Raw genomic sequence first — 14,976 nt, 5'->3', positions numbered from 1 at the left:
CATGCCCTACCTCTTGGCTGATAATTTACTATCTATCCTTCAGCTATAATCGCTATTCTTCTATTCCTTCAGTGCATCAAATTCATTCCACTTCAGGGCTTTTCACTTGCCATGTCCTCCCTGGAATGATTTTCCCTCAGATCTTTGCTTGGATAGCTTCCTCTCATCATTCAGAGCTCTGTGCAAATTGTGCTTCTTGAGAGCAGTCTTTGTTTTCCATGCCTTCAGAAATGGCCTCCTCCCATGCCAGATCACTCACTTTCCCATTTCTGTTTTATTTTTTCCAGAACACATCTTATTACCTGGAACTATCTTATTTATTCAGTTGCTTACTTGATTATTATCTTCCTCCCCCTACTAGTATATAAACTTTAAAGACATGCTTTGTGTCTTTTGCACCATGTAGAATAGATAGTGGGTACTCAATAAATATATGCAGGATTTGAGAATTAAGTAAGCAACTAAAGACCTGGCCTATTCAGTCTCGACCTTGGAATTTTTACCTGTAAGTTGGAAAGTTTGGAACTTCTCTAAAGTCCTTTTCCAAGTCAAAAATTTTGTTCCTCCTATGCCTATAACTCAGTTCTTAGATGAAGTTTGAGCAGGGGTGGGGGGGAATCTTGTCAATAACAAGGAATGTGGGAATAAATATTCTATACATAACTTGATGGAAAAAATCCGTCATAGTGATTTCCAAATAAATAAGAATGTAGGTAGCGTTTAGGGAGAGGAATGATGGAGAAACTTATATTGAAAAAAATTAATCAGCATTCTTTGTCACTGTATCTATATACCCAATTATCTTTTTAAAATTTTATTTATTTGTTTTAAAGATTTATTTATTTATTCATGAGAAACATATAGAGAGGCAGAGACATAGGCAGAAGGAGAAGCACGCTCCTTGCAGGGAACCAGATGCAGGATTTGATCCTGGATCCCAGGATCATGCCCTGAACTGAAGGCAGACGCTCAACCACTGAGCCACCCAGGCAACCCAAATTTTTTATTTTTAAAAGATTTTATTTATTTATTCATGAGAGACACACAGAGAGAGGAAGAGACATAGGCAGAGGGAGAAGCAGGCTCCCTGCGGGGAGCCCGAAGCAGAACTCGATCCTAGGACCCCAGGAACATGCCCTGAGCCGAAGGCAGATGCTCAACCACTGAGCCACCCAGGAGTCCCCCAAGTATCTGTAACAAGGTTTTTTCCAGCTTTGTTGAGACATATTGACATATTGTGTAAGTTTAAGGCATACAACTCAATGATGTGTTATATATCCAAGTATCTTGAGTAAAAATAATATCATTTCTTTCCCTATTCCACTGAGAAAACCAGAGCAAGGCAGATTGGAGCCCTCCCCTGGGTAGCCCCAGAATGTTCACATTTTCATCAAAATGATGTAATGTAGACTCCAGAGCCATCCTGCCTAGGATCGAAGCCCAGCTCTGCCTCTGAATCACTATGAATCCTTAGGAAAGTTATTTAACATTCTGTGCCTCAGATTGCACCTTTATGATGAGGACACCAATGACATTTGCCTCAGGATTGTTGTGAGGATTGAAAGAGATAATGTTTGCAAAGGGTTTAGCACTGTGCCTGGTACACCATAGCATTCAACAGATATTAGCTATCATTAGTAAGAATAATCAGGGAAACAGCAGCGGATGTCAAACACAAAGAATGGTAAATGAAACCTGGTAAGTAGGCTGGGGTGAAGAGTGAGGTGGGAGGTTTGGAAGAGTTTAGGACATTTCTGACATGCATGAGGCTATATTCCGAAGTAGAAGAGTGTTGGAACAAGTCACATATGGCTACTTAAGGGAGTAGCTCCTGGCTGTACATAGCTCCTGGCTGTACATATTTTATACTGTAAGGAAATAGTTGTTAACCTATTGTATTTTTTCCAGAGGCACCTGGGTGACTCAGTTGGTTAAGTGTCTGCCTTCGGCTCAGGTCATGGTCCCTGAGTCCTGGGATTGAGCCTGCTTCCAGCTCCCTTGAGCTTCTTGAGGAGTCTGCTTCTCCCTCTTCCACTGCCCTTCCTTCCTCCCCACCCCCCATTCATGCTCGCTCTCTCCTAAATAAATATATAAAATCTTTAAACAAGTATTTTTTCCAAATGTACCAGGAAAATTTGAATGCAATTGAAATGCAATTTCTTCTATCTTGAATGTAAAAATGTCGGATTTATACCATAACTCTGTATTTAGGTAAAGTACATAGGGCCTAAATCAAAAAGAGATGCATAGTTTAAAATCATTCATGTTAGGTAGATAAATAACATTCTGAAACTCCCTGAGATGAAGTGGCTGGTATGAAGTTTCAAGGACAATCTAATCAGAATACGGTACAGCCTTATTAAAATGTAGTTGACTGCTTGAGTATCTGAGAACATTTATACCAAGACTGAGATTTTGCCCTTTCTATGGAAAAATAAAAACATTGCCCAAAGCATCAGTATTATAAACAAGATTGTATCAGGAGCATACAAAGCACTTAAAAGAATACTACTGATGCACTCTTTTAGGTATAATCGGTGTGCTAATATAGCCAGTCCTTCACATAACATACTAACTTAGTGACTTGAGTCAATAGATTAAATCAAAAATATTTATTTGTGCATTCCCAATATGCCAGGCTTTATTTGAAACACTGGGATCCAGTAACAAATGAGACAGAACTGATCCATCGCTTCATGGGGCTTATATTCCAGTAAGAAGGCAAATAAGGGTTTGCATTCATGGGGGCATATGATTTGAGGAGTACAGCATGCTATGGGAATAGTACAGAAATACCCATTGTAGTCTAGAATATGAGGTAAGGTCTTCTGGAGAAAAACATGAAGCTAAGACCTGAAGAGTATTAGAAGTTGTTGGTGAGAAAAGCCTGGGGAATGGTGTACCTAGATGGAGGAAACACCATGTGGGGAAGACTTGGACACATCACTTGGCTGACTTTCTGATTAATAGAGCAGGTCTGTCAAGGGCCTCTACCAACTCTTTGCCAGTCTAATTTGCATTTCTCTATATACTTGAGAGGAATATAAATTGTTTTTCTTTTTTTGTGTATTTTTTATTGGAGTTTGATTTGCCAACATATAGTATAACACCCAGTGCTCATCCCATCAAGTGCCCCCCTCAGTGCCCGTCACCCAGTCACCCCATCCCCCTGCCCACCTCCCCTTCTACTACCCCTTGTTTATTTCCCAGTCTGGAAAACTGTGTGGAGATTCCTCAGAGTGAAAAATAGAGCTACCCTACGACCCACTACTGGGGATTTACCCCAAAGATACAGATGCAGTGAAAAGCCGAGACACCTGCACCCCAATGTTCACAGAAGCAATCTCTACAATAGCCAAACTGTGGAAGGAGCCTCGGTGTCCATCGAAAGATGAATGGATAAAGAAGATGTGGTCTATGTATACAATGGAATATTACTCAGCCATTTGAAACGACGAATACCCACCATTTGCTTCGACGTGGATAGAACTGGAGGGTATTATGAGTGAAGTAAGTCAGAGAAATAAATGGTTTTTCTTAAAAATCTTCTGTGATTCCAAATCTTCACAGCTTCAGACAAGCATTGCTATCATTTAAAAAATGTCCTTTGTTCTACACTTGATACACTCCATAGTTCATTCTTAGTGCCACTTCTCTTTCGATTGTTCAGAAATGTAACAGCTGTCTTATATGTGCAATCCAAATCCTTTACAATGTTCAGTTTTTCTACATAACATTTACTGTTGTAGCATATTACTACTTAATACTATTGTAGCTTATTAGCCGTATGTAGCAGAACCTCTGTGTAGACAATAAAAAATCACTACCTTTTCCACGTCATTTCCTGCACTCAAAGTATTACCTGAGAGGAGTAGTGCTGGAGACCATTCTGTGGTTTATATATATAATATATATATAAAATTCCGTGTGTGTGTGTGTGTATAATTTCAGATTACTTTAGGTCAATAAACCAGAACTCTAGACCTGTACTGTCCAACATAGTAGCCATTATCCACAGTGTGCTCCATGTAGGAGTTAGAATGTGGCTCATCTGAGTGTGATACACTCTAAGTGTGAAATACACACCAGATTTCAAAGACTTCATCCAAAAAAAGAGGACCGCAAAATATCTCATTAGTTATTTTTTGTAATGATTGCTTGTTAAAGATGCTGTGCTTTCTTGGATTAGAGACACTACATTATTAAATTGATTTTACCTTTTTTTGTTTGTTTGCTTTTTTACCTTTTAAAATGTGGCTACTTGACAATGTAAAATTGCATTTGTGGCTATCATTTGGGCTTACATTATATTTCTGTTGGCTAGCACAGCTTGAGAGTTCTTTAATTTGTCTATGTTAGCAAAGGCCGAGGCTAGTCAGAAGACATGGCTAATGTGTACTGTGGCTGTTAGTGAGCGTGGGGCGTCATCACTGGTGGTTAGGGAATGTTTGGCTTTTGAATCGAATCAGTAACTGAAACAGATCAACATCTGCAGGTGCAGTGGAGACTTTGTTGGGGATGAGAGATTGGAGGTAGAAACTTGATCAGATGCTGTTCAAGTCCCACCTAACAATAAGAGGAGATCCTTAACAGTATCATGTTTATGAAAGTGGAACCATTGTTCGCAAGGAGTTCTTACTGCTTATTTTGCCCCTGAAATAACAAGGCAGGCCCATAAGAAGGAAATGCCAGTTTACATCAGAAGAAAGTTAACCTGAAGAAATGGAAGCTGAACGCCTGATAAACAAAGTTCCCATATTCACATTTGCTGTTGCTAAGAGTAGAGATGGCGTGCAAACCCCAGCAACAATAGTTTGCGATTCCATAGCACATTTCATCTTGAAGTACATTAGTAACGTTAATTCATGAATCATCGAAATTGTGAAATATTTAATAATGAGTGTTATTATCCCAATTACGGTTTAGGGAAGAGTCAGTGAAGGAAAAGGCTTGCCCAAGTTAGAAAGTGTTCAGGAAAGCTCACCAGCCAGCATGGAAGAAGTGAAATGGAAGCCCTTTCCAGAGCAGTTCTGAGATTGTTTAAAAAAGGATGTGATAGAATAACATATCCCCACTTTCTACTGTCCCTTGACTAACAGAATTGAACAACTGTGTGAGAGTTTTGTGAATGGGCATTGACTCAAATGTACCTGCAGGGTTCAATATTTAAAGCATGGATGTGCAGACATTACTCAATTTATATGTTTCTATAACAGTCTTATTTTGGACCTAGTTTGTTTAGAGTAGGGATGGTTTGTTAGACGGTTATATATTTATCCCGTGAACATTTAAAAAGATTTTAAAAATATTTTATTTATTTATTTGAGAGAGAGAGAGTATAAGCAGTGGGAGCGGCAGGTAGAGGGAGAGGGAGAAGCAGACTCCCTGCTGAGCAGGGAGCCTGACATGGGGCTCAATCCTAGGACCCCGTGATCATGACCTGAGCAGAAGGCAGATGCTTAACTGACTGAGCCACCCAGGTGCCCCCCTCACGAGCATCCATTAAACGCTCATCAGCATCATTCCTGACCTCAGGAAGCTTATAGTCTAGTAAGAAGAGGCATACATGTAAAAACAAAACAAAACAAAAAACAGAAGTGGTTTCTGGTACTCTGATAAGAGGAGTAGGTCATAGATAATGATGGCATCTGAGGCTTACTTAGGTAGCCCTTTCTGTGGACCAGGCACTATTCTGAGTGTATTATGTATCATGACTTTGTCAACCTTTAGGGGAATCCTATATATAAGGAATTAATAATATTCCTATTTTACTAAATACTGCAAGTGGGCAAAAAGAGATTCAGTACTTCGCCTGAGGTTATAGTGAGTGGCAGAGCTTGGATTCAAACCCAGGTAAACTTTGCTCTTCACCACCACCCAAGAATGTGTGTGCATTACCACCTGGGCGGACAGAAAAAGCTTGTTAGGAAAAGTGACCCTAGAGTTGAGTCTGGTAAATGGAGAAGCTGTGTGCTAGGATAGCAAGAAGGGGGTGTTCCTATTATGGAGGTCATAACAGAGACCTGGCAAAATGAAGGAGTTACCTCAAAAATAAACAGGTTCAGGAGAAAGGATAGGAGAAGGTGGAAAGAGGAGGAACAGGGTAGGCTATTCAGAGCTACAGGGAAGGAAAAGGTTGGAAAAGGAGGAACCTTGAAACTGCTGACAACGTGAGTTTAACAAAATATCTAAGGATTCATTTACCAAAACTCCTACATTCCCTTTTTGTACAGACAGCTGAAAAATTTTAACTCTGTTTAAGTTGCTGGTTGTGTGACTTAAGGAAAATCAGTTTAGTTCTTTGGGCCTCACTTTGCTCATTGGTGAAATTAAGGGTCAAGACAAAAGGGTCTTTGCATTCCCTTCCAGCACTGGTCTCATGATTTTTGTGGTTCTAATGTGCAAAGAAGCAGCCAGTTTTAAACTGATAAATGACATATTTAGATTCACATTTGATAAAGATGACACTATTTTATATGGTTATACCATGGTAAATTTTTAAAAAGGCTTCTTAAACTTTAAAATTCAACACTTGCTTGGGACAGTTCCACTTGGAGAGTGTTACCATGTCCCCCTCCACTCTCTTTTTTATGGTTAGCACAACTGATTCTCCTTTGGTTCTAATGTTTCCTTGTTTCTCCCTTGCAGGTGACCTCTTCTCTTTTCTTTTTTTTTTTTTTTTAATTTTTTTTTAAATTTATTTATGATAGTCACAGAGAGAGAGAGAGAGGCGCAGAGACACAGGCAGAGGGAGAAGCAGGCTCCATGCACCGGGAGCCCGACGTGGGATTCGATCCCGGGTCTCCAGGATCGCGCCCTGGGCCAAAGGCAGGCGCCAAACCGCTGCGCCACCCAGGGATCCCTCTTTTCTATTATTCTTTGGTCTCTCATCTGGCACCTAAGACTTCTATGAGACTATGTTCCCCTGAGTTTTCTTAATTGTTTCCATTGTTTTAACTACCATCTCGGTATAAATATCTTCTGATTAAGTGCTCTGCCTTTTCTTTTTAGATATTATTTTAGGGGGATTCCTGGGTTGCTCAGCGGTTTGGCTCCTGCCTTTGGCCCAGGGCACGATCCTGGAGTCCCGGGATCGAGTCCTGCGTCAGGCTCCCGGCATGGAGCCTGCTTCTCCCTCTGCCTATGTCTCTGCCTCTCTCTCTCTCTCTCTCTCTATGTCTATCATGAATAAATAAATAAAAATCTTTAGATATTATTTTAAAGTGATCTCTACACCCAATGTGGGGCTGGAACTCACAAGCCCCAGATCAAGAGTCACATGCTCTACCAACTGAACTAGCCAGGTGCCCCAACTACTCTATTTTTAAATCTCTAGTGGATATAGTCCCACTTAGAGATGAGATGGCTAAAACACGACTTTGTATTGAATTTTCTCTGAAGCCTTTTTTTCTTTGTTAGAAAAAGAATCACATTATTTTCTTCTTCCATGCTTAGTACTGAAAAATCAGAAGTACAAACAAATAAAAGAATATGATTGTACCCATATTCCTACATAGCAATGGATAATCACTGGTACTGTTTTATTGTATAGTTTTCTCTGTATGTATATTTGCATGTGTATTGTGGCGATATCATACATGCTATTTTGTAATCTATCATGAACATCTTTCCATTTCAATACATATAATCATGTATCATTTTGATAGACTATGGATTATTAGATTATTTACTTGTATAGTGTATTTAACCAAATTCCTGATGCTGGAAATTTATTTCCAACATCCATATCAATAGATACAACAGGGTTTATACGGATTCCCATTGCTTACGGGCCCTTATCACATATAGCTGCTATAGAGGTTACTTGAGTTTTGACATATCTCCCCAAAATGATTTTATACTTTTTGATACCAGCTCTTATATTTCTTTGTGTCTCTCATAGATTTTAGCATTGGCCTTGCATAGGGGAGATATTCAGTAAATACTTATTGAGTGAAGGGGGAGATGGATGACATTCTAAACTTGGGTGACAGGAAAAATGATGTATTTATTGACAAAAAGAAGGGCATTGGTTTGGGGAAAAGAGAAGATGGTGAATCTGACTTTTAACATGGTAGTTTTTAAGAAATGTTTTTAAATAACTCCTGGAATAGTTTAATCAGTTGCCTGTTAATTTCATTTCAAGCTAGAGGATAATTCCAGAGCCCTTTTGTGTTATGTGGCATCCCAGATTCCTTACTACAATAGCTTGGTTACTTATGAGAATGATATTCTCTTTGCTTAATTTGATTAAAAGCTGACATTTAGGGCAGCCCTGGTGGCCCAGCGGTTTAGCGCTGCCTTCAGCCCGGGGCGTGATCCTGGAGACCCAGGATCGGGTCCCACGTTGGGCTCCCTGCATGGAGCCTGCTTCTCCCTCTGCCCGTGTCTCTGCCTCTCTCTCTCTCTCTGTGTCTCTCATGAATAAATAAATAAAATCTTAAAAAAAAATAAAAGCTGACATTTGGGACTCTGTTCTTTCCCCTTGTTCTTTATTTAATAGTCTGAACTTCAGAGCATAGTGGAAAACTCTGTGGTAGGGTGTAGGTAAAGAATGTGGGCTTCCCTTCTCTAATTTCTGGATGCTTCTATGGTATATTCCACCAATCATGGTGTTACTGGCTTTATAATGAAAACCATGAATACATTTGTGTAGGAGGAGGATGCCTCAGGAAATTCTTTGGTGAGACCTTAGAAATTGAAGTTTCTTACCTAGTATGTCTGGCTTTCCCCTGGTATCCCCCATTATAAATGCCAGATGATTTAGTAGGACTCTTGGCTGGCAGTAACAATACCTTTTTGGATCTGGCTAAAGCTCTAAAGTCATGATAACTATTTTCCCAATTCTCTTTTTTAAAAATTAAATGTATTTATTTATTTATTTTAAGTAAGCTCTATGCACAATGTGGGGCTTGAACTCATGACCTCTGAGATCAAGAGTCACATGGTCCTCTGACTAAGCCAGCCAGGTGCCCCTATCTTCCCAAATCCTTAATGGCTAGGCTAAGATTTTTCTCATCTAGTTTAGATTCCGTGCAGGCCAGAGATTAGTTCATTGATCCAGAAGTCCATACCTGATACAAAAAGGGCCAATCAGAAATACTCCAATGGACTATGGAATTGAGTTTTAGAGATCCTCGTTTCAGTCTGGTTGGCCTCTTAAATAGCAGAGATATAACCTAAGGATTTGTGGCCATTCATGTCTTACCATGCAGCTGGGAAAGCATAAAATGCCAGTCTGTAATAAGAAAGAATAATGAAGTAGATTCCTTGATAATGTACAGAGAGAAAGATGGAGATAGTCCCGCCAGCTCTCCAGTCTCTGAATCTAATCCATTCCTGAGCCTTGACTGTATCCCTGTTTTTGTATTCTTATTTACAGAAAGAGAATAAAATAGGGGTACCTGGGTGGCTCAGTCATTGAAGCATCTGCCTTCAGTTCAGGTCATGATCCCTGGGTCCTGGGATGGAGCCCCAGCCCCAGCCCCAGTCGGGAATCTCCTGCTCAGCAGGAAGTCTGCTTCTCCCTTTCCCTCTGCCTGCCCTTCCCCCTGCTTGTGCTCTCTCTCCCTCTCTGTCAGATAAACAAAATCTTTTTTAAAAAGTCTTTTTAAAAAAAAAAAGAAAATAGAGACACTACAGTTTGTCAAGGCATCTGATTTTTAAAAAGTATTTAGCTATAAATCTTATTTTTTAAAAATTTTTATGTATTTATTCATGAGAGATGCAGAGAGAGAGAGAGAGAAAGAGAGAGAGAGAGAGAGAGAGAGAAAGGCAAAGACACAGGCAGAGGGAGAAGCAGGCTCCCCGCAGGGAGCCTGACACAGGACTCCGTCCCTGGACTCCAGGATCACACCCTGGGCCGAAGGCGGTGCTAAACCGCTGAGCCACCCGGGCTGCCCTGACTGATTTTTTTGTTTTAAGATTTTATTTATTTATTCATGAGAGACACAGAGAGAAAGAGAGGCTGAGACACAGGCAGAGGGAGAAGCAGGCTCCATGCAGGGAGCCCGACATGGGACTCGATCCTGGGACTCCAGGATCACGCCCTGGGCGGAAGGCAGGCGCTAAACCGCTGAGTCACCCGGGTTGCCCCCTGACTGATTTTTTAAACAGATAAGTGACATACAATGACCTGCACATATTTCAAGTGTACAATTTAATATATATTGACATTTGTACATACAGGTGGAACCATTACTGCAGTAGTGATAATGAACACAGAGTTAACTATCAAAAGTTTCCTTGTACCCCTTTGTTACTTTGTTACTTCCCCCACTCCCTATTCTTATCCCCAGGCAATCACTGATCTGCTTTCTGTCATTATAGATTATTTAGATTTTCTAGAATTTTATATAAATGGAATCACGTACGTCTGTTTTGGTGTGGCATCTTTCACTTGGAATAATTATTTTGAGATTCATCCAGGTTGTTATGTATATCATGTTGCAGCATGTTGGTGGGGAGATAGACAATGGTTATATACTATGTCTTGTTGGAGCCTGCCAATGAGGACTCTCCATCACAGAGAAGCTATTCTGAGTTTTTGATGCATACATCCCTGCCTGCTTGTTTTCTCCTCTTGAATATTGCACAGAAAAACATAACATGTCTAAAAAGGAACTTTCTAGGCAACAACCTCCATCCGCCCCCCACCAAAAAAACCTCCCCCCAAACCCACCTGCTCCAGCCTTCCCCGACTTATTAAATGACATCATCTTTCTTCCAACTGAATGTGTCTTCCTAGTTGCTGGGTCATCCTCCTCAATAGATCTCTAATTCATCTGCCTTTTTTTTTTTTCTGTCTCTACTGCCACCACCCTATTCGAAGCTGCATTGTCACTAGTTTGCCTACTGCAGCCTTCTCAGCTTGGCTTTGCCCACGGCCAACTCAGAGAAGCCATGGTGATTCTAAAACATATATTGCCTCTTCTCACCCTCGTGCTTATAAAGCTCATCAGTAGTATCATTTGCACTTGAAGTCAACTCTGAACACTCCACCGTGTCCTGCAGGCCCTACAGGATCTAGCCCTTGCCAGCATCTCCAACTTCCTCACATTCTCCTCTTCTCGCTTGGTACTCAGTGGCCTCCTTTCGTTCTGCAAATGCACCAGGCCTGTTCCCACTTCAGGGCCTTTACCCATGAGGAGTTTTTGGTACTAATGAAAGGATGACAGAGAGAGGATTGCAGTCAGAGGGCTACGAATGGGGAAGTTAAGAGGCAGATGAGTGTGTTATTTGAAGACACAGAGTAGGAAGTCAGTTGAGACAGGGGAATTGAGGACCCTTTGTGTTGTGGGGGTTTCTGTGGGTGCAGTCCTCTGTAGAGTCAGGACATAGGCTGGAGCATCTAGGCAGAGAGAGGAGCTCACCCTATAGCTTTATTTTTAGAACCTTATACTTACAGCTTCCCCAGGAAATTTTTGATTTCTAACCCTCCAAATTCGAGCTCCTGTAAGTATTAAATGCATAGGAGCTGTGCTGAGAATTCGGCTCTGAAAAGTTTGACAGAAGAGGGCAGGGTTAGAATCTTCTCAAAGGCCCTCACACAGAGTTAGTGTAGTTTATGGCTAGGGTCATCTTTGATGTTAGAAAACCTGTACAGATCCTTTAGATCCTTTCCTCCCTCTGACTCTTCCAGGTTGAGCTTGACCTCTCCTTGAAGCCCAGTTAGGAGCTCACTTATTCTAGAGCTCATTATCTGACTAAGAGGGTGGGAGCATGTTGGTTTTTCTTCACTTAGCAAGTGTGTATTTATTTCTGTGTTCAAACATATAACTCTGCCTCCACTGCACTGTATAGTGTGTGTGTGTGTGTGTGTGTGTGTGTGTGTGTGTGTGTATACACATATCTGGCTACTTTTCATATCTGGACTAGTTTCTGAGCCACAAGAGAATGGAAATCTTTCTCCTAATTCTGTTCCTTATTCCATTCTATGGAGTAAAGGACTAAGCAGGGACACCTGGGTCGCTCAGCAGTTGGGCGGCTGCCTTCGGCTCAGGTCGTGATCCCGGGATCCAGGTTTGAGTCCTGCATCAGGCTCCCTGTGAGGACCCTGCTTCTCCCTCCACCTGTGTCTCTGCCTCTCTCTCTCTCTCTCTCTCTCTCTCAGTCTGTGTCTTTCATGAATAAATAAATCTTTTAGAAGAAAAGGACTAAGCAGACAACCTGTAGGCTCTCCATAAATACTGGTTCCATTCAGTAATGGACCAGATGAGTGTTTCAAAGGAACACAAATGGAGCAGAGAGGCGAAAAAGGTGTCCTCATACTTTTCGTTTGTTCTTTAATCAGAGTGAACATCATTGTAATCCTTTGGTTTCACAGCTGTTAGGCACACAGCAGGTTTACAAATATTTCTTGAGGGTCGCCATGGCTTTGTGCTCTTTGAAATGTGTGTGTGTGTTTGTGTGCGCACGTGCATATGTGCATGTGTGTCCATAGCTGCCTGTGTGGTCTCTGTCTCGGTGCATTTTTATAAATATATAATTAAACTGGTGCTGTCAAAACTTTGGAGAGTGTGGTGGGAAGAATCCTAAGATGACCTCCAAGAGTCTTGGCCTCTGGTGTAGATGCCCCGTATATTCTCCTCCTCTTACATGTGGTCGAGACCTGTGAATATGCTAAGGTCACTCTGATGATTTGGCTACATTATATGACAAAGGAGAAGAGAGTTTGACTATGTAATTAAAGTCTCTTCTGGAGGGGAGAGTTATGCTGAGCTGCCAAAGCCAACAGCCATGTTATAAACTGCATATGGAGAGGGGCAGGCTCTAGAGCCTATAGATGGTGAGAGTCTCAGTCCTGAAAGTATGAGGAATTGAATTCAGGCAACCATATGAATGAGCTTGGAATAGGACCCTGAGTGCCACATGTGAATGCAGCCCAGCTGACACTTTGCAGCCTTGTAACACCCTGAGCAGTGCGCACAGCCATGCCTGGACTCCTGACCCATGGAAACAGAAATGTATGTGGTCTTAGGCTGGCCACCAGGTTTGTGGCAGCTTGTTTATTTTTTTTTAAGATTTTATTTATTTATTCATGAGAGACACAGAGAGATAGAGGCAGAGACACAGGCAGAGGGAGCCTGATGCGGGACTTGATCCCAGGACCCCAGGATCATGCCCTGAACCAAAGGCAGACGCTCAACCACTGAGCCACCCAGGCGTCCCTGTGGCAGTTTGTTATGCAGCAGTTAGCAATAACTAATACAGAGGATACTCTAGCTGGAATTTAAAAAGGTTTGCCATTATATTAGTTTGTTAGACTGGATGGCGTCAACAACAAAGGACAGAAATGTATTCTCTCATAGTTTTCATAGAGGCTACATGTCAGAGATCCAAGTGTCAGCAGGTTTGGTTTCTTCTGAGGCCTCTTTCCTTGGCTTGCCAACTTCTCACTGTATCCTCACGTGGTCTTTCCTCAGTGTGCATGCAGGCATGTGTCCTGAACTCCTCATGAGGACAATAGTTGGATTAAGGCCCATGCTAAAGACCTCATTTCAATTTAATTACCTCTTTAAAGAATTCATCTCTGAATAAGATTACATTCTGATGTATTGGGGGTTAAGATCAAGCATATGAATTTTGAGGAGGGGGACATAATTGAGCCCATGACCATCATTCTTTTCTATATTCTTTGCACCAATACTTTCTTTTGACTTGTTTTCTCATTTCTTGAATCTCTGTTGTATCTCCCCATTCTTCAGATTTTTACTGTACAGTTGTATCTTCAAATGCTTTTCCTAGTTCTTGATATTTTTGGATACAGGTCAGCATGGGAAATCCTTCATAATTACATCTCTAACTTATAGTGGCCAGTCTGATATTAATAGAAACATCACTTAACATTTGCATATATTCTTTACATGTGTATAAGATACTTTCACATGACTTATTTGATTTAAAATCCAGAATGACACAGTGTGCAGGACCAGCCAATATCATTATCATCCTCACTGTAAATTCAGGAAAACATACTCAGAGAGTTGATGGGACTAAACTAACGATGTCACATAGGATGTAAGTGTCTTCTAACTAACTCCAACTCAGAGTGCTTTGTCCACGAGATAAAGTATCCAAACATCCTAACCCAAACCGCAATTAATTCCTCCAGAATATGTATTCATAATAATGTTATTCCCATCTGGCTATTTAAATTCAGATTCTGTAATTAACCCTCTCCTTGCTGTGTATCATGAAGGGTTTTCTCATCTTGTGAATAAGGGCCACTGGGGCACACCTGACTATTTCATTTTCCTGTCTTTTCTGTTTGAGAACTTACTGTAAAACAACTGCATTTGAACCTTTTTATGGCAGGGGTGACACAATGACTTGGATGTGTATCAACTCAGTTTTTATTTATTTTCAGCCTACGTGCCAGGTTTTTAATATATGCTGAAATCGATTGCTTTAAACATATCTCCTCAATGAGACCGTAAACTTTTGTAACAGGTGCTTTCTGCATAATAAGCATTTTGTGTGTTATGTAGGGATACAGTAATTAATGAATAAGCTTGGTGGAGAAGTCAATGAATGCATTGTGGTTTACAAAGATGAATTGCGTTGAAAATACTGACAGGTAAAAGATAATAATGCAAATTCCATGTGCATCTGGAGTTTCTTCTTTTTGCCAGTTTGATAAAGCGTAACATCCTGGTCATATCTTTAGTTCTAGAAAGTCTTTGAGTGGCTGATTATTTTCAAAGTCACCTAAAACCTGCTGCTAGAATTTCAGTGTATGGAATCTGAAATAGTAAGTCAGCAATGCTGACAGCTCAGATCCCTATTTACTGGCAGGCAAAGGGAGAAATATTAGGAAATATAACGAACTACAGTTCCCACACTCACCCAGTCACTTCCTTAAGGAAAACACAAAACAGTGTTGCTCACTTGACAGTTTTCACCTCTCCTGCCTCCTGGGCACTAGAGGCCATGTGTGCTCAACCGCGAGCGTCCCGGCTCCGGAGGTGTGAGGGC

Source organism: Canis lupus, chromosome X (genome assembly GCF_011100685.1).
Source record: "Canis lupus familiaris isolate Mischka breed German Shepherd chromosome X, alternate assembly UU_Cfam_GSD_1.0, whole genome shotgun sequence".
Taxonomy (NCBI): Eukaryota; Metazoa; Chordata; class Mammalia; order Carnivora; family Canidae; genus Canis; species Canis lupus.
This window is presented reverse-complemented; position numbering follows the sequence as displayed.